The 25,160-nt window shown below is 32.1% G+C and overlaps 1 protein-coding gene across 1 annotated transcript in view; it reads left to right on the forward strand.

The window, feature by feature from the left end:
* Positions 1-25,160, forward strand: part of LOC115883376 (myelin transcription factor 1-like protein) — a 361,128-nt gene that overhangs the window by 229,629 nt on the left and 106,339 nt on the right. The gene's annotated exons all lie outside the window — the stretch shown is intronic.

Genomic DNA, 25,160 nt, shown 5'->3' on the forward strand with positions numbered 1-25,160 from the left:
AATTACCTTATTTTTACAACACGGTATCAGTAGCCCTCTTAGTTATGCCCGTTCTAACAAAAAAATAAGATAGAAACAGTTAGTTTATAGAATAGACCATAATACCAGTGGTATTAATATCTAATAATTAAGATATTAATAACAGTGAACAAGAAACGATGAGTCAGTGAAGTCATGGTATTCTTTGGAAAAAAAGTTGCTTTTGACGTAATAGTATAAATCTCAAATTGTTATTAGATCAACATTTTGATAGTCTTATCAGCGTTTTTTATCTTTTGATTGCTTTTTCTAAATGCCAACAACTTCAACTATTTCAAATAATAAAAGCATTTTGAAAAAGCAATTAAAAGATAAAAAAACGCTGATAAGACTCTCAAAATGTTGATGTAATAACAATTTGACGTTTATACTATTACGTCGAAAACAACTTTTTTCCAAAGCCTACCATGACTTCACTGAATCATCGTTTCTTGTTCACTGTTATTAATATCTTAATTATTAGATATTAATACCTCTTGTATTATGGTATTCTGGTATTTCGTCTATTTTTAAATAAACTAACTGTTTCTATCTTATTTTTTATTATTATAATATTCTAATATATTATTAGAATGGGCATAATTAAAAGGGCTACTGATACCGCGTTGTAAAAATAAGGTAATTAAGGACTTATTTTTTGGTATTTATTATAATTTTGCGAATATTTTTGGTTTGAAAGAAGATATCAAGATGCGGTTTTCGCTAACTTTTTAAGCTTTTACTACTCTTTACTATCAGCTAAAATTACATATACCGTATGATCGAAACAAAACGGCGTACAGTTGGCTTGGAAATGAACATCGTTGACATTCCCCATATAATTTTACATATAAAATGACAGCGATCTTCATTTCATAGCCATCGCTGACGCCGTTTTTATTCGATCATACGGTACTATTGCATTTAATTTTTATGAAAAAACGCGCAATGTTTGTTAAATTGTAAGACAACGCCCCCTAGCGTCTACGTTCAAAAGCTTATTATTATTGTTTATATGGTACAATATAGAGTAAGAAACGCTCTTTTAAACGAGCCCTCGCTTGTTGGATTCCGATCATCCAGTCCAGAGTTATTAATATTTAAATAAAAACAGATCCAACCTTCCCCCACCACATAGATAGGGGAAAATGGCTTTAACAAAAAAATATTCAAAATTTACTGAAGATGATGAAGTTATTACTTATAGTACACCTTATCTAGGCAAAATTGTGTAAAAACTCCATTTTCTTATTTTTTGTTGCAGTTGCGTCCCCTAGCGGTCGTTCTACAAACTTGAAAATAATTTCCAGCAATTTTCCATAGCCTCTTTAGTTGTAAAGATTTCTTTTCCGTAGGCCCTACGGCTAATACTTTCCGAGATACAGCCGAGAGCTATTCTTAGTGGGACACCCGGTACATTACACCACTTTCAAAGTTATTTCTACGTTAGTTTTTATTAGATTCTGTGATTGTTAGTTTGTGCAGTAATAGCACCCTCTTACTTGTTATTACCACTTATGACGTTGTTAGATGTGCCATCAATAAATAAATAAATAACCCAAAATAACGCTTAGAATAATCTTCATAACGAACTAGTTTTTGCCAATATGTAATAAGTAAAATAAGCTATAAAACAAATAAATGAATTAATTATTAAATTAAAAATAAAACGTAAAAATCTTTAAAAAATGATATAATAAATATATTGTTTGTCACACTTAAACGAGCTTTTAAATTAAGATTAACCTCATAAATTCATCACAATCTGGCAGCGCTGTCACCATCGCTTGTCACTCAAAGTTAATCACGTGCATCGGAAATTGTTTTGCGATTACTATAGTAAAATTGCGGTACAAAATTCCGGACGCGCCCGCTCGAAGGTTAAAAGAAAATTAAAATTACTCGATCTAAATCATGATGGGCCTATACTTTTACATTAGAAATACCACACAAAAAAGAAAATCGAAATAAAGTAGACAGAAACGAAACGGCGAAACATTAATATTCATTCGCTTCCGAATTGATTTCGTAAAATACCATTTCCCGTTGTCATTCCTCGTTTCCGGTGCCGTCAGAAACCGCCGCCGCCAGACGCGCGGGCTATTTAAAATTTCAAATTATCTCCCCGGACTGTGCCGGTACTTATAGATTTATACATCTCTATATATACGCGAGCTGCTTCGGTCGCTCATCTACATATGTTCCTGAAGGAACGGAGTCCCGGGCCTGATTACCGATGCAAAATATTCCATTCATATTCAAAATTTTATATCCCACTTCTGCCGCTAATTTATTCCGGCACCGGGGAGTCCGACGTTGCCGCTTTTACAGCGTTTCCTTCAGGATTAGCCATTTTTTAAAAAAGTATATGTATATCATATTCCCAAAAAATCCTATATGGGTATTTCGCCACTGCAAGTAAATCTACAAAATAAAATAGTTATTTTTTGTAAACACTGCTGGCCTTTATCAAACTATTGTCAGACTAATTGTCAGCAGTGTACTTTTTAGCATTGAATCGTACGATCATAAACTGGACTACCGTATTTTCTTTGATTTTTTAGAAACATATGCTAAAAGCAAAGAGTAGATAAGACAAGAGACGACAGTGAACAAAGAAGTCGAATTTCGCGAGAGAGACGCAGGTATATTAAAATTTAAAGGTCCCATCAAGTCCCATTTTCTCTGTTGCCAAGTATATTTCTTTGAAAAATAAACAAGATTTTCTGAAAATAAATAAGAAGGATATAAGTAACGTATGTTAATACGGAAATGCAAATTTTTAGTTTAGGTTGGTTTAGGTTCTTTTTTCGCAATGTACTGATAATATCAAAGAAACAGAATGACTAAGTTGATCGCTTTCAAAGATAAACAGATAAAACCTGAAAATCTGACAACGGCGTATTTTATTTATTCTAACCTATGATTTTATGACGCTAATCAGCCGTGCTAATGAGGCTTAAACATAAACAAATCTGATTAGTTGTTTTCTTGCATTTTTGCCTTTTTAAAGTGTGTTTTCAGAGTTTTTCGATATATCATCGTTTTGAGAGTTTTTAAGGTTTAATTTTAGTATCGTTTATGTTGCGTACTAATTTGTAATTATTGTTAAATATGGATACTGAACAGGACACGAGTAGCAGGAAAAGACGAGAGGGTGGCAATGTGTGTGCTTATAAAGACTGCAAAAATAGGTCTTATTCTTCGACAAACATAATATTTCACTCTTTTCCAAAGGATCCTGAAAAGTATTTTTATAGAAATATACTATATAATTATGTTATTAAACTAAATGTAAACCATAGATCGAAGACATGATTAAAAGCTTGTAATATATTTTTACAAAAAAATTGAGCAACTCTATTTTTTTGTACATAAACTCCACATTGTGATATTACACTTGTTCAAGTCCATAATATGTAAAAAAAATACACGTAAATAAAACATTTCTTACAAATCGACTTGGTCACTTTATCTTGTTTACCAACGATATACAAAATATTGCTTTTATTATCTTTATTCCCCGACAAATATGTTTCTAATTATAATTTATTTTATATAATATTTAGAAAACTCATTTTTTTTCGTTTCTATTTATTTCTTTACCCATACAGTAACTATTTATAAGCTGTATAGGCAAGTTTTAATAATAGTCTATTTCAAATTTCCCGCGAAAAAATTACGAAAATTTAAAGGGCCAAACGAGACGAGGTCACTTTCCCCACCACTCAAACATGAAAGGTACCGCGCGAACTGTCGTCTCTTGTCTTATCTACTCTTTGCTAAAAGTATGTTTTCACTTGATCTTTATTCTCGCACGCTTTTAATTGCTTCCATTTTTGAAAATTTTTGTATTCCTTTTCATAAGTTATTCGGGATTTAGATGGAAGTAGTTTGGATATGGCGTTTGTCGCCTCAACCTGAATATCTGTTGGTAATTTACTTATTTTATTTTGAGCCATTTCTGGCTCCAATTCAATCAGAAATTGACACGAAAGAGAATTAAAAAATATTGACTCAAAACTGACAGCTAAAGCTTTATTTATTTGTCAAATTACATAGAAACCAACGCCAACCCAGCACAATATTTCTTCTACTCGTAATAAATCCTTGAAATAATAATTCCTGAATATTTTTTAAAACGTAACTCGCTACGGAAAAAAATATTGTTTTATACACGACATTATATTATCGTCTAACAAAATTAATTCACGTCACAAAAATTAATCTTATCGGTCAACGATAAAATACCATTTCATCGTCTTGTATAAAAAATAACTATTGTAAGTATATCGTTTAGGACAAAATACAAAGGTACACTTTTAATGCTAAAATTGTTATTAATCACGACATAGCAAATTGACTCTAAGTTGACCGACAAAAAAACAACAAAACCGAGATAAACAAACAGGGCGGAAACGTGGCAACGTTTCGCAAATAAGCTGTCTGTCTTCCTCAACTCTGTCCCCCGTCCCATTTCTTATTATATCTCTTTAAGGCAAGTCGGCGGCCTAATTCCGCTTCCTTGTATATTTTAATAACTAAATCCAAATCAAAATATAATTTCGACTTGAGGGAAGCAACAAGGAATGAAAAGGAACAAAAAGAAGCAGGGTAGGGAGGTTGGATATACATCGATGCGTTCAAAACTTCGATATTTCTATCGATTTTACTTCACGTAAAGATACATTTTGATGTTTAGCCATTTAGTGACTACAAAATGTAGAGAACATTACGAAAAAGTGTTGGTCGAATTTAACTAGTAGAGAGAAAAACAATAATAAATAATAATAAATAAATAACGCAATTAAAATAAGCACTTAAAAAAACAAACGAAAGCACAAAAAATATACAAATAATAAAAAAATATCATGTACAGGGTGGGTCAAATTCGACGCTTTTAAATGGAAATACCCTTTTCTGTAGGAGATAGACAAAAACTAATATCGGTGTCTGGAGCTCAATTTTTGTCAAAAACATGATGGTGAAAACCGCATATCGATATCTGTTACCGTTTCGGAGTTACGGGGTGTTTTTCAAAAATATGCATTTTTAATAAATCGCTGTAACTTTTATGTTATGGAATATGTTGTATTTTTATGAAAACATTTCTAAAGCACCTTTTACGTAGACTTTAATGGTTTAAGTATAATTTTGTAAAATTAATAATTTAAGAATTATCAACAGAAAATTTGATTTTTTATATGGGACACCCTGTATATTTTTAGTTTATTGAAAAGAATTTAAAATTACCTTTCAAAAATACAACACACTTGATATTTTGCTCGATTCCTCTTCGAGATATAGAGTATATAAAAATTTGCCCGCTTTAAATAAGTAGGCTTTAAACGGCACCGGCTGTAATGCAAAAATTCAAGTTGTGAGCATCAATTAAAAAAGAAAATAATATTTGTTATGAGAGGTGCAGAATTTTATAACAATTTAAAATATATATTAACCAACATCAACGCATTTTAAACTATATCTAATAGCAATAAAAATAAATAGCAAACCAAGACATGAGATTTTGCTACAGGTGTTCGACATATCGACCGTCTTCTGTTATGGACAGACGGGGCAGTTTTGAACATTTCTCGCGGAATTCGTTAACTCAGTGGGGTGAAAGATACCCTCTCTCATAACTGCTAAGTATTTCTAATTCTTGTCTAGATTATACGGAATAAGGAAGTTTATTCTTCAGCAAATATATCCATAGGATTAGATCCATGGGCACTAAGTCAGGCGGCCTCGACGGCCAACGGCTGGGATCTTGATTAGCTATTCAATTATTCTTGAAATTGGCTGCAAAAATTTGCCGATAACTTCAGCGTTCAGAGGCGGTGCGTCGTCATGCTGGAAAAATATGTTTTCGAGTTCCATTAAGGGCATATCAGCAATAAGGGATCCAAAGCCTACTAGTTAAAAGTGGCGAACTTTTAAAAATTCTGTATTTCGAAGGGGATTATAACAAAATATCAAGTGTGCTATATTTTTGAAAAGGTAATTTTAAATTCTTTACAGTTAATTAAAAATATAGAGGGTGTCCCAAATAAAAAATCAATTTTTCTGTTGATAACTCTTAAATTATTAATTTTAAAAAATATATACTTAAACCATTAAATTCTACGTAAAAAGGTGCTTTGGAAATGTTTTCATAGAAATGCCAAATTTTCCATAGCAAAAAAGTTACAGCAATTTGTTAAAAATGCACATTTTTGAAAAACACCCCGTAACTCTGAAACGGTAACAGATATTGATGTGCGGTTTTCACCATCATGTTTTTGATGAAAATTGAGCTCCAGACACCGATATTAGTTTTCGTCTTTCTCCTATAGAAAAGGGTGTTTCCATTTAAAAGCGTCGAATTTGACCCACCCTGTACAGGGTCGTCGAAATTGGTCTGTTTTAACAGAGAAAACCTATTTCCTGACTAGATAGAGCAAAACCGACATAGATGTCATGGGCTCGATTTCTAAGAAACGTTTAATGGCGTAAACCGCCTGTTCATATTTTCACTACCAACTGAGATACGGGGTCTTTTTGAATTTTTTACCATTTTGAAAATTGCCCATAACTTTTTTATTTAGCGGAATAATACAATTCTGTAAAAACGTTATTAAGGCACATTTTTAGGCACAATCCAGTGGCGTAGTCAGTTTTTTTCTATGCTTGCTCTTTTTGTCAGAAATAATAAAAAATATAATTTTTTAAATGGAAATCATAGTTGGCTATGAACTCAAACATATGCTGGCGTTTTACCCTTTCCAATGATCTAAAGTTATGGCCATCTATTTCTAAGAATGAGAGAAATATCAGGTGTTTTATCTTTATATCGAAGTGGGCATTGATTTTTTGTTGACCTATTTGCCTAATTATTTTTCATCACAATTTAATATTCTATATTATTATTTATCTGCATAATTAAAGACTTTTGAAAAGGTAAATTAAAGGCTATTTTTTACTATTTGTTTTTCGTTGAATTTATATATAAAATGAACATCGATGTATTTTCATTGTGACCATCACTAATACAAGGTGGATGAAGAAAATCGGTCCAAAATTCCGAATTCTGGAGTGTCTGGATTAAACAGTGAAGTCGTCGGAATTAAATGTTCCCCTCCCTTTTCCCTTTTTTTTTCTCTTATTCCTGGAAAAGAAAACCTGGATTAGGACGACGCGGGTGGTTGTCGTATCCTGGAGGAATACGGGACTAAGGGGAGATTGGAATAAGAATAAATAGCTGCTTGGTGGTTTGCGGAAATCGCTTAGGGGAATAAATAGTTAAGAAATGTAAAAAAACTTATTCCTGTTTATGTTTTCGCTTTGGTCCTTATATTTTTAGGTTATTAACCGACCATACCGACAGGTATGGTAGACTATTAAAATCGGCAAAAAAAGTTTTTTTAATTTCACTCAAAATCAGTTATAAATGACCTAAATACAAAATATTTTCATGGTGTCTGTCCGTCTGTAACACGATAACTCAAAAACCGCTAAACTGATTTTAACCAAATTTGGCACAAAAATACTGTGGCACCCGAGAATCTGGCCATTAGTTTTTGGTGGGGGTGGGGGGTTGGTAAGGGGGTATGGGAGGGGATTAAAAATTTGTAACTCCAAAAAATAACTAACTCCAAAATTAGTAGCTAGCGAAACGCGGTTTTCAATTTAAGATTAGGAATAATATTTGCAACAAAATTTGTAATAACATCAAAATCAATCAAAGTCGCAGTTTTTGAGACAAAAAAAATATCAAGTATGGGCGGCTATACGTGCCTCCCGGCGCCATTTTTTTTTAATTCCAGTCATCTTATTCAGTATTAACAGTTACACTCACACAGTAATAAACAATAATTTTCTAAATAGAGGCTGTCCATCGTGTCAGGGAAGCCTTCTACAGATTCCTACAACAGCCTTCCACCTAAATTTGTTAATGCACTCCTTAATCTTTTCGTACAAAGCTAGAAGACTAGAGTAATAAAAAATTTCAAGAAAACTATACCACAATTTTAATGATATCAGATATCATGTACCTAAATAATCTACCTACGGTAATCGCAAAACAATGTCCGATGCATGTCATCAACTTTGAGTGACAAGCGATGGCGACAGCGCTGCCAGATTGAGATGGATTCATTTTAATTCAGTTAATTTAAAATTGACAAACAATATGCAATATATTTTTATTGTATACTAGCGTGTGCCAGCGACTTCGTTCGCGTCGAATTAGTCATTTGTAATGGTGATGATAATGCAAAGCAAGAATTTCCATTAACATACAAACTGGATAACATTTTCTCACATTTATGTCAGCATGAGAAAAAACAATATGGCGATATTATTATATAACTTCATAATATTTGAGGGGTAGTTTCCGAGGTAGTTTCATCTCGTTGGAATTTGACTTTCGAAAAATTCGTTTGCCAAAAATATGCTTTTTACGTCAAGCAGTTTAAGCAGAATCGTGGTTAAGAAATTACCCAACTTTTTGGAAAACCCTGTATAATTTTTTAAAAAGTTTCAAAATATGTAATAAAACTAAATAAATTATGCTTGTCCAAGCGTTTTCCCGAAAGACTGACCGTTTTTTAAATAAAAAAATATTGGAATATTTGAGGGGCGTTTTCACCCTCTTGCAATTTGAGATTCGAGACCCGTCCTTATCGAACCTCTACACCCCACAGTCAATCCGTTTGCCAAAAATCAGCTTTAAACGTCAAGCAGTTTAAGCAGAATCGTGATTACTCAGTGGTCATATTTTATGAAACACCCTGTATAAATTTATAAAAAATCTTAAAATATGTAAAACAACAAAATAAAATATACGTGTTCAAGAGTTTTTCTGAAAAACTCACCGGTTTTTAAATAAAAAAATATTTTAATATTTCAGAGATAGTTTCACCCCCTTAGAATTCGAGTTTCGAAAAATCCCTTCTTATCGAACCTCTACACCCTAAAGTCAATCTGTTTTCCAAAAATCAGCTTTTTACGTCAAGCGCTTTAAGCAGGATCGTGATTAATCAATGACCAGATTTTTCGAAACACCCTGTATACATTTTAAAAATCTTAAAATATGTAAAAACAAAATAAAATATACGTGTTTAAGCGTTTTTTCGGAAACTTGACCGTTTTTTAAATAAAAAATATTGTAATATTTGGGGGGTGGTTTCACCCTCTTGGAACTGGAATTTCGAAAAATCCCTTCTTATCGAACCTCTACACCCTAGAATCAACCTGTATGTCAAAATTGAGCTTCTTACGTTGAGTGGTTTGAGCAGGATCGCGATTAATCAGTGAGTCAGTCACTTAAGGATTTTATGTATTAGTATAGATTGGCAAGCAAACCTTTAGGTCGGCGTTTACATGTATAGGAGTGAGTCGTTATGGCAATCTAGTAAGTAGGAGTGAGCAAAAATACGCAGTATTTATTACATAATTACTTAATCTGACGCTAGATTCCATGCGCTTGGGAAAATACTCGCCTTCTGTCTTTATTCAGTACATCTTATTTTACTAAGCGTGTTGGCCGTACTCTTCGTACACATGAAAACCGGCACCTAAGACCAGAAATGTATGTATGACCTTTAGGGCGCAAACATAGTGAGGCATCTCGATGCGATGCTCGCCAAGATGCTGGCCGCGCTGCTCGCCAGGATGGTAGTCGCGATGCATCCTACGCGCACTGTTTTAAAACGGCGAATGGGTGCGCGTAGGATGCATCGCGACTATCGTACAAACATAGTGAAGGCATTTCATCTCGACGCGATGCTCGTACCAATCAAACATGTACAAATTTATGCGTCAAAACATACTGAAGCCTCGCACCTCGCCACGCACCTAGACGTTCAGCGCGATGCTTCCTAAAAAACAAAATTTTTGTTTTTTGCGAGAAGCGGACGCGGATGCCTGAAACTTTACATTTGATTGGTCGGTTTAGGATCACAATTCGTTGAGCATATGTCGAACTAGAGTCGGGTGGAATAAAATGTTCACAATACTAATATGTAATTTATCACCAACAATGTAATAACCTTGATTCTACAGGGTCCGGCAATAGTGCGTCGGGCATCTGTAGTTCTAATAATAAAAAACTTATGAATTTTGTAATCCAGACATAGAGTATGTATTAGGATGTATTTGAGGAAAATATTTGAACTTCTAAAGGGTGGCTCAAAAAAAATTTGAGTGGATCGCTAATCTTTTTTTAAATGGAACACCAAGGGTGGCGCAACTCATTCGCGTCGGTTGATTATACGAAAACGGAAATATGTAGAAACAAAATATTTTATGGGCATATGTGGGAAGACCATGTGTATAATTTAAAATTATTTTTAAATGTACAGGGTATGTCAGAACTATGATTTACACCAAAATTATATTTTTTCTGATGGAACACTCGATATTTTATTTCTTATTTAGATCTTTGGACACAAAATAAGGCATGTATTATAAGGGTTATTATATATTAATATGTTTACAAGCTTTGGTTTTTGAGATATTTGAAGGTATTTAAATATGCATGCTACAATGGAATAGATTATCAACACCCTGTACATTACTTTTTAGAATTAATTCTGAGTGCTGAGTTTAAAGATAGAGAAATAAACTTTACTGAAAAATTGTATTGCTCCCTTAAATTTATACAGGGGTACCACAAATTGATGATTTATTTTAAATATTTATTTTACATAAAAATCTTGTTATTTCAAATAGGACAACCTGTATTTTTTAAAATAAATCGAAACAGATTCAAATGCTCTTTCAAACTATATTAGGGTATCATATACCTATCTAGCTCAGATTTTGAATAAAGAGCAATTTTTCAATAAAATGGCAACAAAGAGGGCTGATGTCGTCATGGCAAGTTTCTAGTAACAGTAGCTATTTTCAAAATCGAAATTAGTTTATAGACTTTATTTATTTATAGCAAGTACTTTAATCACTATTTGATTAAAAAAAGTATACCATTAATATTGCAAATTATATTTTATCCTCTCATAGTATATGTCTTTTTAATTTTTTGATTATGTAACGAGCACTTTGTTTACTCACTTGTTTCGTCGAACTGCTTGAAATCATTTTTGCTTTTGATCAAATCGGTGTGAGAAACTATGATGCTATAAAATTTTGTTTCAGGAGAGTTGAATATCCGGGAAAGTTGAGTTATTGAATGTAATTGCACCCAACAACGCCCTAATTGCGCCTCCTTTATGCGCTAACATTTTTCGGCAATTTTATTAACATTTGACATTGTCACAACACAGCACGACGCCGACGCCTAGTTCGAATTCTTTTTTCATTTTTTTTACTACCCGAAACAGCGTTACATCACACAAACCTGGTACCTGAGTGTTTTATCTCTTTTTGTCTCAATAACTGCACTAGCAAAAAACTAAAATACTTATATATTATAAAAAAAACACGATTTCAATATTATTCTATGCGATCAACATGACGGCGACGTGAAATAGATAATTATATATAGGGATAATTTCTGATTTTTGCCATTGACTCGCTGCGGTAGGAATTTGTTGAAATCAACTGAAATGCCTGTACTAATTAATAACTACTATTACATAAACTGGTGCTTAATAAAACGGCGATGGTAAATGTTTCAGTATGTCTACGCGCACCTATTCGCCATTTTAAAACAGTGCGCGTAGGATGCATCGCGGCTACCATCCTGGCGAGCAGCGCGGCCAGCATCTTGGCGAGCATCGCATCGAGATACCTCACTATGTTTGTGCCCTTAGTATGTATGTATTAGTATTATATAATTTTTTAAATATTTTTAAGTTTTATTTTTAATTTAATAACAAATATTTCAGTAATTAATTGGTTTATTTATTTTATAGCTTATTTTACATATTACATATTAGCAAAAACTAGTCCATTATGAAGATTATTACAATACATTATCTTTTACATCGCCAGAAGTGGTAACAACAAGCAAGAGGGTGGTATAATGCACAAACTAATAATCACAGAATTTAATAAAAACTAACGTAGAAATAACTTTGAAAGTGGTATAATGTGCTTATCAATCAAACTTACTTCTCTGACTACAGTCAAGGGTAATAAAGGACCTTTATTGTCATGTTCCAGTTCAAAATAGTTTATCAGGGAAGCTACAAGCTCTTTGCTTTGACTGTTTAAATGCTTCGGCATATTTTCTACATACACTTTCAGGAAATGCAATAAAAAAAACTCGAAAATTTACTTCTTAAAAGAACTGTTTGTGCTTAAAAGTACAATTTTTGAAAAAAGACTATGACAATAGGCAAAAAAAAACAAGAATTACTCACAAAGATTCAAAAACTACACGATATTATACAAATTGTCAAATAATAAACGACAACGCTGATCGCGGCGTGAATGTGACCTGCATAGCGATAATAAAATTCGGTATAAACTAATTTTTGCAGCTTTAATCTAAATAAAATATCTGTTACATTTGCTCTAAAAAGTAAAATGAAGAGCTGCTCGGTATCTACAATTATACAACAAATCTAAGCATGTTTGCCAAAATTTTATTTAGTCAGGTTTATAGACTTTAGTGTCAATGTCATATCCTAAAATGTTTTGCGATTATCGTATATTTTTTTAATGAGTTCCATTATGCAACTCAATGCATCAGCATTATTTTCAAGCGGGTTTTTAGGCAAACACAACTCTCCTCGTATTCTATCCAGCATGTAAAACATCACCGAACACGTCGATACCGGCCCAACAATAACCCATCTCCATTATTCGGAAAGCACATTTTTGACTGTACCGCCCCGGGCTAGACGCCCTTCACCACAACGCCACCTATTGTTCGTTGTTCTTATCGAATCCATGTTGCATTCGGCTGGCTATAAATGCATAATAAAAAACCAACGGCAAAATGCCTGACCGGATTTTTGTGTGTCCTGTTTTATGTGACGGTCAAATAATAGTCTGGAACGAGAGGAGAACAATGAGTTTTGCCAAAAACGGTTTCTATTGATGAAAATGCATAATGGCGTGTTTTTTTGGGTGCTGTAAGTATCTTTATTATTTTTTTTAAATAAAAGCATCTATTAAGCTTTTATTTTATATAAGATAGATCAGTATCTCTAAATAGGAATAAGAGAATGAATAAATATATCCACTTTTTATCGATTTCAAGAGTCTGGAGGCTAGCACACACATAAAGTAATCGCAAAACATTTTCCGAAGCACGTCATCAATCAAATCAAAATTGATACTAAAGCCTATAAACCTAACCAAATGAAATTTTGCTCAAAAATGTTTAAATTTGTTCTTTAATTTAAGATACAGAGCAGCTCTTCATTTTACTTTATAGTAAGATGATTGTAACAGATATTTTATTTAGATTAAAGCTGCAAAAATTAGTTTAGTGCGAATTTTATTATCGCTATGTTGGTCATATTCAGCAACGTTATCGTTTTTCAACGTTTTTCAACATTTCAACGTTTGACAATTATCAAAATGTCAGTCATTATTTTGTATAATATCGTGTTGTTATTGAATCTTTGTAAGTAATTCTCGTTTTTTGCTCATTTTCATAGTTTTTTTTTTCAAATTGTACTTTTAAGCACAAACAGTTCTTTTAAGAACTAAATTTTCGAGTTTTTGTATTGCATTTATTGAATTTGTGTGTTGAAAATGTGCCGAATCATTTAAACAGTCCTAGCCAAGAGCTTTTAGCTTCCCTGATAAGCTATTTTGAACGAGAACGTGACAATAGAGGTATTTTATTATCCTTGACTGCAATCAGAGGAATAAGTTTGATTGGTAAGCACATTATACCACTTTCAAAGTTATTTCTACGTTAGTTTTCAGTAAACTTTGTGATTATTAGAATTATCTTCATAATGGACTAGTTTTTGCCAATATGTAATAAGTAAAACTAGCTATAGAACAAATAAATCAATTAATTACTAAATTAAAAATAAAACGTAAAAATCTGTAAAAAAATGCTATAATAAATTTAATATAGGTATAGTTTCCCAATTTTACATTAAGATTCATCTCATAAATCTATCACAATCTGGCAGCGCTGTCGCTATCGCTTGCAAAGTTAATCACGTGAATCGGAAATTGTTTTGCGATTACTGTATGTGTAAAATATACGTATGATTATACGGTATGTTACTTATTAATAAGTATTACTATATGATTTACCAATGCAAAAGGGAATTTATTGGTGTAATAATAAAAAAGTTACTGATATCTGTACTCGTTTTGTTGAACACAGCTGCCGGCAAGTTAATTTCGGGTTTACCCCGCTCCATCTCTTTTTTGGTGACCATAAAATCGGAAATTTTAATGCAAAAAACGTAATAAGCCCGCATCCTCGACCGCTTCATCAAAAAGGTCCTTTTTATGTGAAGCTGGCGGCCCTCGCCCTTTTGATTGACAGGCTGTCGCAGCCGATACGCCAAAATGCATCCAAATTGACTAGTAAATCAGAATATTCGACCTCCGAACCTTGTAGTTTTCGCACAGCTTGCCGGAGAACTATTCCTCTAACGTAAAAATTAAAAAATACTAGAAAATTATTGCAAAAATACCATAAATACCATTATTGCATAAATAACACGAAATAAGCTCAGATAAGTACAGCAAATACGAACAAAGTCAAATCACAAAATACAATTATACTTCTTCTATACTATTATACCAGTATGCTCTTGATTTTTAAGAAATTCTTCTTTTTTCTGTTAAAGAATGAATACAGACAATAAATATACAAGAAAAAAATGCATATATCAGTTATTTAACAAAATATATTTACCCAATCGACAAACTGAAAAAAAAAATATACAAGTAATCTAAAGAGACATAAAAAGAAATGGAGAAGAAACACGCATATTTTCTATATATCTATTCGATTTTTATGAGCAGACGAACGATGTAGAACCGGGCAGGCAGAGTCCATAAAATAAATTCAATTAAATTTGTCGGAAGAGACTGGCAGTATCCAGAAAAGACGAATAGACACGTTACCGGTGCCACGGGGCCAAGACGGATGTAGTGGAAAACCTGGACCATTGATCACGTGGCCAATGAGCCGATCGCGCGACATGTGTTCCTTTAGGCGTGGGCAGAAGAAAATGGAAAGGCTGGCTAAAGGGGTTATAGAGATATTCCAGGAAAAATGTTTCAATGTAGACCCTTTTTTATTTTTTAGATATTTAGGTATTCTTGGACTCTTCTGTGGACATTAATACTTAATTTAAACCAAAGGAGTTTTTGAGGTGAGTTTCTGAGTATAATGGTGCTCCTGAGTATATTTTATTCATTTCTGAAGACATGGATTATGTTTTGGACACCAAGGTCTTAAAAAAAATACTATTAAATAAAAACTCCCCGGCCAAAAATTCCGCAACCCTAAAATTTTGACCAAGTTTGATGGTTCATAACTTTTTAATTTGCAATCCGATTTTTATCATTATGGTATTAGTTTGTAGATAAATGTGTAGGCATTATATTTTTTATTATTTTATGGCCTATATATTTCCGTTAAGTGTGTTTATACCGGGTTAAATCAAAACTTTTTTTGCAATAAATTTAAAGCACCCTATGGAAAAAATGAGACCGGAATTTTGGATAAAAACACTTTCCTCTAATCTGAGATGCATTCGTAACATTTCATTTTTTTTAATTATTCTATTATCTCTAATCTTTTATGAGCTACACATTTTTAAATAAAGTACTGATATTTTTACAATCTTGAATTTCTTGAAAATGGAGCTGTCAATGCTCACCGTTATATTGAAGATGTCCTCCAAGAAGTTGTAGTTCCATTTGCTCCTTTCATTGGAAATCAGCTTATACTGAAGCATGATAATGTCAGGTCCTACGTTGCGCGGAGTAAGGAGTTAGGAATACGAGTAGTTAACGAGTACTTGGATGAGGTTAGACTACGAAGATTGGAATGACCTCCTTGTAGTCCCGACCTCAATCCAATCGAACATTTGTGCGATGAACTTAAAAGAGCTGTTTGTCATCGTTCTATTCCACCACAAACTTTAACGGAGGAATGTCCATTAATGCTAGCCTTAGCTCTTGTAAAGGCTATAGATCAAGAAAGAATAACTATCCTTATTCATTTGATACGACAAAGATCTTGCGCTGTTATTGCTGCGAGAGGTCGACATACACGCTATTAAAATTATTGTTTTTGTCAATAAAAGAATCTCTGAAATCAATATTTTACTTAAAAAGTGTAGCTCATAAAATAAAGATAATGGGATAATTAAAAAAAATGAAATGTTAGGAATACATCTAAGATTACAGGAAAGTCTTTTTTATCCAAAATTCCCGTCTCATTTTTTCCACAAGGTGTTTTGAATTTATTGCAAAAAACAATGTTTTGATTTATCCCGAGATAAACCCACCTAACCGAAGAATATCAGCCTGTAAATAAAAAAGATAATGCCTATAATATGAAAATAAATTTATTTTCACACTGATCCCAAGAAACATTTTTTATTTTATAAGTGTGTTAGGAAACTTCCCAACACCATATTATACAACATAAACGCATCTAGAATGGTTGTCGTGAATTATTGGTAACCATTATATAACACTTATATGCCCTAATCGGTGCCTTTTATAACTGTTCCTGTGGTAATCCTTAACACTCAAGGTGTGCAACCAAAGTCCTGAAAACTTTCTCAACACCTTTATATATCCTATCGAGTTACCGCTATAAAACTGAAAATACCCTTTTAATAGTTATACAGTGGTGTTGAAAAGGTTTCCAGAGATTACCTCCATAGAAATATCGCGCATGCGCGTTTTTTGAAAATAAACTTGTTTTTTTCTGACTAACTACTGTAATATTTGCCTCTTTTTTTAACACAAAAAGCAGATATGATCTTATTGCTCCAAGTTGTCCTACGCAGATAATCCAGACCAGACACAAGAGACAAAATGATGCCATCCCTGTCATAGCCTACAAAAGCGTTTGCGTTATGCAAATGACTTTATAGAAATTACTGACTTAATAAAATCTGTTGTGCCTAGCCAGAGTACTAAATACATATATGCGATATTAAATTTACTGTGTGAAAATCAATTTTACCTCCAAAAACACATGCGCTCCCAAAAGCAGAATTATTTAATAGATTTTTTATAAACAAAAAAAATATGCTAAAATTTTTGTAATGAAAGTCAAATTTATTAATATAAATAATAGAACATACGACTTTTTTAATACATAGAAATAACTGGCAACTGGCCAAAATATAGTTTTGTACCAGTTTTCAACGTTATCTTAGAAATACTCATTGTAGTCAAAAATGAAGACATTAATAATAATGGCGTCCATTATATTTAATGTGCTATATATTACTTTAGGGTCTATAACATACTCATCAACCATTATATAAATTTGGTTACTTAAGGCTGCGTAAATGAGTTTGGGTTATTTCAAACACCAATTTTAGTGTTTTATACAACTAAAGGTGATACAAATCACCATTATAAATGCCGGGGTATTTATGGCTACTTTTAGTCACCCAGAAAACATTTATGTAACCCGTGGTGTCGACTGTAGCGACTCCCTGCGAACGAACTTTGACATTACAGCAATTTGACAAAAAATGTGCAGAAAACCTCATAACATTAAAATAATACTGTTTTGGTTCAATTTGATCTATATTTAAAGTGGTAGGAGTTTGCAAAAGAGTCCTAGGGTCCTTTGGCACATTGGTAGAACAATTATGAATGAATTGACTATAGAAAAAAGCTCTTTAAGTGCAGAATGTGTAATGTTAAAGCGCAAAGCTCATTCTCTTATGTTAGAGAATGACTTAACCAGGCATCTTCCTGTTCCTGATCGTTTTGGCAACTTTCTGTTGGAAATATCTCAGGTTGATCCTGATCTCTGCTTGTGGATGGTAAATTTACATGTTGGCTTTCAATATTGGTAGATGTAGTTTGAATGAAGTTTGGATTATTCCTATTTTTTTAAAAAATTCTGAAGAACCTTTCTTTTGAACGTAGATTCATTTTTGTGTTTTGTCCAGTTTATTTTTTTATTATTCATTATAATACCGAATTGCTTTGCTTGCTAAGTAGTATATTATTTGTTTCGATTATATTAAAAATTTGAGGTTATGACATTAGGTTCGGTATTGAGTAACTACAGGTTATATAAAGCATGCAAACATTTGAAAGGTGCAAAAAAACGATTTGAGGGAACAATTATATAACTTGTAGTATTATTGGTTACATAATGGTTCTTAATAACACCTTTAATTATATAGTGTATATCTTGCGTACCTTTATAACATCTAATACCAGAAGTTATATAAAATAGATGTGAACACCTTTATAAAACCTTATTATGAAACCTCTAGAACCTCTAGTTTTATAAGGAAAGTGATAAACAACATTTCAAGGTTACTATTAGTGATAAGTAACCAACGCTACACTTATATAAATCAAAACACTGTAAGATACCAATGAGACATTTATTAAACCTTTATATAACTAACCTTGAGAATATATAACCTAAAGGAACTTAAAATGTTACTTGGGATACCATAATCATAAAAATAGGATTACAAAATAAAAAGTTATGAAACATCAAATTTAGTCAAATTTTTAGGGTGGCGGAATTTTGTGCCGGGGAATATATTTTTCTGAATTGGCAAATTTTGGCGCAGTCTAGCCGGATGAAAAAAACCAGTAATCTTTCCATCTCTTTTCAAACCTTTCCAAATCTATATTCTCCAATTTTAAGAATGAGATTTAGCTTAATTAGTGCTCTATTGTCTCTGTGAGGCTACGCCAAGGAGTTTTTGAGGAGGGCAGACAAATTAGACATAATAAGAAAATTGGAAACGTGGTCCGTGAGGAGGGTAAGAGGTGAGGGGAGGTACGGATGAAATTTAGAGTCGAATGCCCGGCGCACAGAGGGCCTTTCATGGTTTTAAATTACTTCTCGGATTTTGGTTCGGGAGGTTTTTGTTCTAAGACGTCCGTCTCCAAGCTTGGCTAAGGTGGTATTGAATGTAGGGAGAAGCCGAGTTTTCGTTCGGAGGAATATTAATTAAGATATTGCTATGAAGGAGAAATTAAAATCAAAAATATACTTGTGTTTTGTAAGATATCTGATGGCATTGAAAATAAAATAATTGGTAAAGTTCATAGACAGGTATAAAAGAAACAGATTAACCATATACAGCATATGTTTCAGATAAAAGAGATATAGGTGTACAAGTTTCATTTTTTATTTCGACTTTTTCCAAATAATTTCTGAATTATAGGCGATATTTGGATAAAAATTGGCATCTGGGTGTTTTTTGACATGAGAAATTTGATTTTGATGTCAATATAATTCCTACTTGTAGGGGGCGCCACCTACATGTAATTTAACTGTTTTTAAGAGTAATAACTTTTTATTCGTACCTGTATAAAACTACTCAGTAAAAAAATATACATGGTATACAAAACGCTTAGTAAAAATCGCTATGAAAACGGTTGCTCAAGATATTTAAAATGGAAATAGTCAATACATGTTATTATTGACAAAAAATAAACATGTTGAGTAGATAGTAATTTGACTGAAATAGTAAATTTTTTTGAACCTTTTATTTTTTTAAATTAATAATACATTTTTTTCGAAAAAATTATGACATAACAGTTTCTATTGATTTTTTGGCACAAAAGCATTTCAAATTTATGATATCAGTCTAATAACTCTATTTAGTTAACATGTTTTTTGTTAATGATTACATGTATTGATAATTTCGATTCCAAATATCTCGAGAACCATTACTCGTAGCGATTTTTACAGACATTTTTTACGTAGTAAACGTCGTAAATTTATATTTTTTACTCAGTAGTTTTATACAGGTAGGTGGCGCCCTCTACAAGAGGTAGTCATATTGACATCAAAATCAGATTTTTCATGTCAAAAAACTCAAAAACACCAATTTTCATCCAAATATCGACGTTGGTTCATAAATTATTTGGAAAAAATCGAAATAAAAATGAAACTTTTACACCCTGTATCTCCGAAACTAAGCATTTTAGGACATACATTTATATACGAATTATTGTGCTGCCAAAGTTTCCGGAATACAGTTCGGACCACCCCGTATAACAATCTGTATATGTTTATTTATTCTGTATCCATTTTAAGGAAGGTTATATTTTTCTGGATATTAAGAATGATTGTCTAGAGCAAAAACCTCATGTATCCTTATCCATCTATCACCAAGCTATCCCCAGAGTCCAGTTGATCACTTAGATATTTCAAATTTTATTCACTTTTATATACTTCTTTTTTGGTCCATTTTGGTTTTTGTTTTAGAAACTTTTTTTTATTTTCAAAAAATAGGTACATACAGGGTGATAAAACTGTAAAATCAACCATCGGGAATATAATATGTATGTTTAGGTAAAAAATACTGTAAGGAGGATCTTAAATAACATGTCGGATGATTTTAAGAGGTACACTGGTTTCTCGATGTTTATTAAAAAACATTAATAATAGTTATTTTTTATCCAAGGCGATAAAATAGTAGTTTATCGTCGACCGAATAATAAAGAAAAATTAATTTCGGGAGACGATAATGCAATTTTATCATCGTGTATAAAACTATATTTTTTTTATGTTTTAAAAAATATTTAGAAATTATTATTTCAAGGAATTTATTACGAGTAGAAAAAATATTGTGCTGGGTTGGCGTTGGTTTCTATGTAATTTGACAAATAAATAAAGCTGTCTCTTTAGATGTCAGTTTTGAGTCAATATTTTTTAATACTCTTCCGGGTCGATTGCTGATTGAATTGCAGCCAGAAATGGCTCAAAACTAAATAACTAAATTACCAACAGATATTCAGGCTGAGGCGACAAACGCCCTATCCAAACTACTTCCATTTAAATCCCGAATAACTTATGAAAAGGAATAGAAAAATGTTCAAAAATGGAAGCAATTAAAAAACGTGCGAGAAGAAATAAAGTTTTTAACCTATCCTCGCTGTTAAAGTATCATTTAATCGACCCTTGCGGTTAAAGTACTATTTTATCTAGTATTTTTGACAGATATAAGTCAATTTTAACAGTTGCAATGGAAAAAAGTAAATATATTCATTTTTTTTATTTTTTTAATTTAGCGTTTCCATGAATAGACACAAGCATTCGAAAAATAAAAGCAGTTTTTCATTCGAGCTTGAACTAATTTTAGAAGGGCGGCTTATTCCACGACTGTCTGTCAGATATTGAAATATGCACCCCTTGTTTATTTGTGGGGTTTGACACGATACCCAATCTAATTTGAGCCAAGCTTTTTCTCCCGGCATTTTTTGTATAACTTCCCAATACACTAATTAACTTAAAAATTTATGGGAGACGTCAATAAAAATTTGTTTTTTTTTGCCCTGTTGTTTAACGTGGAAATATCAACTGTAGTAATAATTAATTGTAAATCATATCTACACTAATATATCAAATCCTTAAGTGACTGACTCACTGATTAATCACGATACTGCTCAAACCACTCAACGTAAGAAGCTCAATTTTGGCATACAAGTTGATTCTAGGGTGTAGAGGTTCGACAAGAAGGGATTTTTCGAAACTCCAGTTCCAAGGGGGTGAAACCACCCCTCAAATATTACAATGTTTTTTATTTAAAAAACGGTTCCGAAAAAAAACGCTTAAACACGTATATTTTATTTTGTTTTTTTACATATTTTAAGATTTTTTTAGAAATGTATATAGGGTGCCTCGAAAAATCTGGTCATTGATTAATCACGGATTGATTAAAACGGATTGACTTTAGGATGTAGAGGTTCGATAAGAAGAGATTTTCCGATATTTTTTATTTAAAAACCGGGGAGTTTTTCGGAAAAATTCTTAAACAAGTATATTTTATTTTGTTGTTTTACATATTTTAAGATTTTTAATAAATATATACAGGGTGTTTCATAATATATGACCCTTGAGTAATCACGATTCTGCTTAAACTGCTTGACGTTTAAAGCTGATTTTTGGCAAACGGATTGACTGTGGAGTGTAGAGGTTCGATAAGGAGGGGTTCCTCGAATCTCAAATTCCAAATTTATTTAAAAAACGGTTAGTCATTCGGGAAAACGCTTGGACACGCATAATTTATTTTGTTTTTTACATATTTTAAAATTGTTTAAAAAATCATACAAAAAGTTGGGTATTTGATTAACCACGATTCTGCTTAAACTGCTTGACGTAAAAAGATTATTTTTGGCAAATGCATTTTTCGAAAGTCAAATTCCAAGGAGATGAAACAACCCCTCAAATATTACTCAATATATATTAGTTATATATATAATTATATTACCTCAATTATATATTAGTTATAGAATAATATCACCATATTGTTTTTTTCAATGCTGACATAAATGTGAGAATATTTTACCCAGTTTTAATGGAAATTCTTGCTTTGCTTTATAATCACCATTACAAATGATTAATTCGACGCGAACGAAGTCGCGGGTACACGCTAGTATTATATAAATTAGTATGTACTAAATTCTTATTCAGAACCTCGAAATTGTGATCATAAATTCAATAATATTTATTATTAATAAATAATAATCTATCACGAAACCCTAATATGAGTGCAAAGTTTCATTAGACTCGTTATAGTACAAGTACTTTGTTGAAAAATACTTTGCAAGTCAACTTCCATACAAACATCCCAAACTAAATGCTTCTAATAACCGACAAAACCGAATAAGATAAACATATCATGAAAAAAATTCGATAAAAACAATAAAAAAACAACTTTTTACCAACTCTCAAAGCCTGCGAGGGCTGAAAATCCATAATGCAAACTCCTGTTCTTGTCCCTTGTAATTGAAAGCACTTTTATTACAAAAGCGAATGCACCAGCCAGCAGCCGCAATGCCAATCAGCCCCGGCTACAATCTCCACATTTTTAAATCTCCTTTAATTTTATTTAATGCTGGAAAAAGTCCGGGAAATCAAGGCTTGGAAGGAGGAAAACCAAGGAAAGCCCTGGACCCAAGCATCGTCACTTGAAGTACAGAAAGAATGCTAATTAATTATTCCGGAGGGTGATTAGCATTCCGAATTTGGGCTTGAGGGGGAAGCTAAGAAGGAGGGGCGATGGCGGATTAACAATTTTAAATATTTTAATAAAAAATACCGGAGGACTGACTTTTTATGGTTTTGGTTTGGATAATTTTGAAGCTGCTAGAAAGTAAAAATATAGGCTTTGTGCATTCTCCGCCGCCGCCGGTGCTGCCACCATCGGAGAATATCGTAAACAACTAGTATACACAAAAATACACAGGTTTAAATAGCCAGTTTACGAAAAATTTTAGATAATTATTCTAAAAGTGTTAGAAAGTATAATTTGTGAAAATTCTAAAAATAAAAATGTAAATATTTTGATATCTTCAAAAGGTCTAACTAATTTTAGAAGATGTTCATAAAATAGTTAATCACTATTGGATTTAAAAAAGTATACTATTAATATTAAAAATTATATTTTAGCCTCTCATAGTTAGTGATGTAAAATTTCCAGAAATATATTTACGGAAATATTTGCTGAAACATTGGAAATATATGGAAATATTGCAAATATATGAAATATTTTAAAAAATAAGAAAAACTGAAATACTTATTTATAAAAATCATAACAAAATATCGCAAAACACAAAATGCTTATACATAAACACAAATAAAGAGTTATTCTTCAAATTAAAAAATAAATTAAAGTTAAATTTGTACAAAAAAAATTATTTTTGACACACCAGTCGAGCAAGAGGCATATCTTCATCGCTGTCATCAGCATCACACTCAATAACATCTTCTTGCCAATCTACTTCCTCAAAATCTTCAATAGTATCGGAAATAAAAATTGATCTATTGCCGTTTCCTATTTTCTTCAGCAAGTTTTCATTGTGGGATATACTTTGGGATATATAGAGTAGCTTAGCGGCCCTATCATTAGTAAGCCTGTTTCTCTTTTTTGAATGAATATGTAATGAATACTATACACGCTAAAACTGCGTTCCGTGGCAGCCGAAGACGTGAAGCTTCTTGTGATAATGAAGATGAAGAACATAGTCCTTTCCACCAGGAGACTGGGTTATCAAAACTACTTTTCCATATGAAGTTATTTTCAAATAACTTACCTCTTCTACAACGGTAATCTGCTATTTCATTTATTATTTCTTGCTCCTTTATATTGAGTTTATTTTTTGATATATTAAGTATGCATTCTATGGCAGAAAGAATTTGGGTTTCATCAAGTTCAGAACCTTGTGATTTTGGATTTAGTAATTCTGCAGCATAATGAATGGGTTTAATAGCAAATTTTTCTCTTTCGTCCACAAACTCCAACAATTCGGATTTTTCTTTGTCGTCAACTGAAGACAATGCAAGATTATTCTGAATTACCCTTCTAATATCACAAAATGTTCTTACAGCAAAAGGAATAATGTTGTAAACTCCTTCTACAATTTTTAACCATTTGCCAATAGGTTCAAAAATGTTAATTAAGTTGGAAATTTGGGAAAATGCAATACTTCCAAACAATGTCTTGTTTCCAATTTTAAAATTCTCTAACCATTGACACTAACTAAAAATTAAAAATAAACTACCAAATCTTACAAAATATACTTTACACAACGTATAATGTATAAAAGTATTTTCTAATAACGAACTGCGGCACTTCCTTTAGCAAATAATACGATGTCTATCTCCTATAGAAAAGGGTGTTTCCATTTAAAAGCGTCGAATTTTACCCACCCTGTACATGTCTGTTTAATTTTTTGATTATGTAACGAGTACTTTGTTTACTCACTTGTTTCGTCGAACTAACTGCTTGAATTCATTTTTGCTTTTGATCAAATCGGTGTGAAAAACTGTGAACCTATAAAATATTGTTTCGGGAGAGTTGAATATCCGGGAAAGTTGAGTTATGGGATAATAGTTATATTTTTAGAGAGTAATATTTTTTAATTTCAATTCTCTCAATGGTTTCTATTTTTTCTGAGCTGGATACAAAACTCGAACTTAATTGAAAGCCATTTAGAGAAATATAATGTATTGCTAGCGACTTAAATTTAATATATTGTGACAAAAATTGCTAATATTCGCTAAAAAACAAACAATGAATGAGCAAAGT

The sequence above is a fragment of the Sitophilus oryzae genome, unplaced genomic scaffold (assembly GCF_002938485.1).
Source record: "Sitophilus oryzae breed Bouriz unplaced genomic scaffold, Soryzae_2.0 scaffold_1870_pilon_pilon, whole genome shotgun sequence".
In the NCBI taxonomy this organism is placed as follows: Eukaryota; Metazoa; Arthropoda; class Insecta; order Coleoptera; family Curculionidae; genus Sitophilus; species Sitophilus oryzae.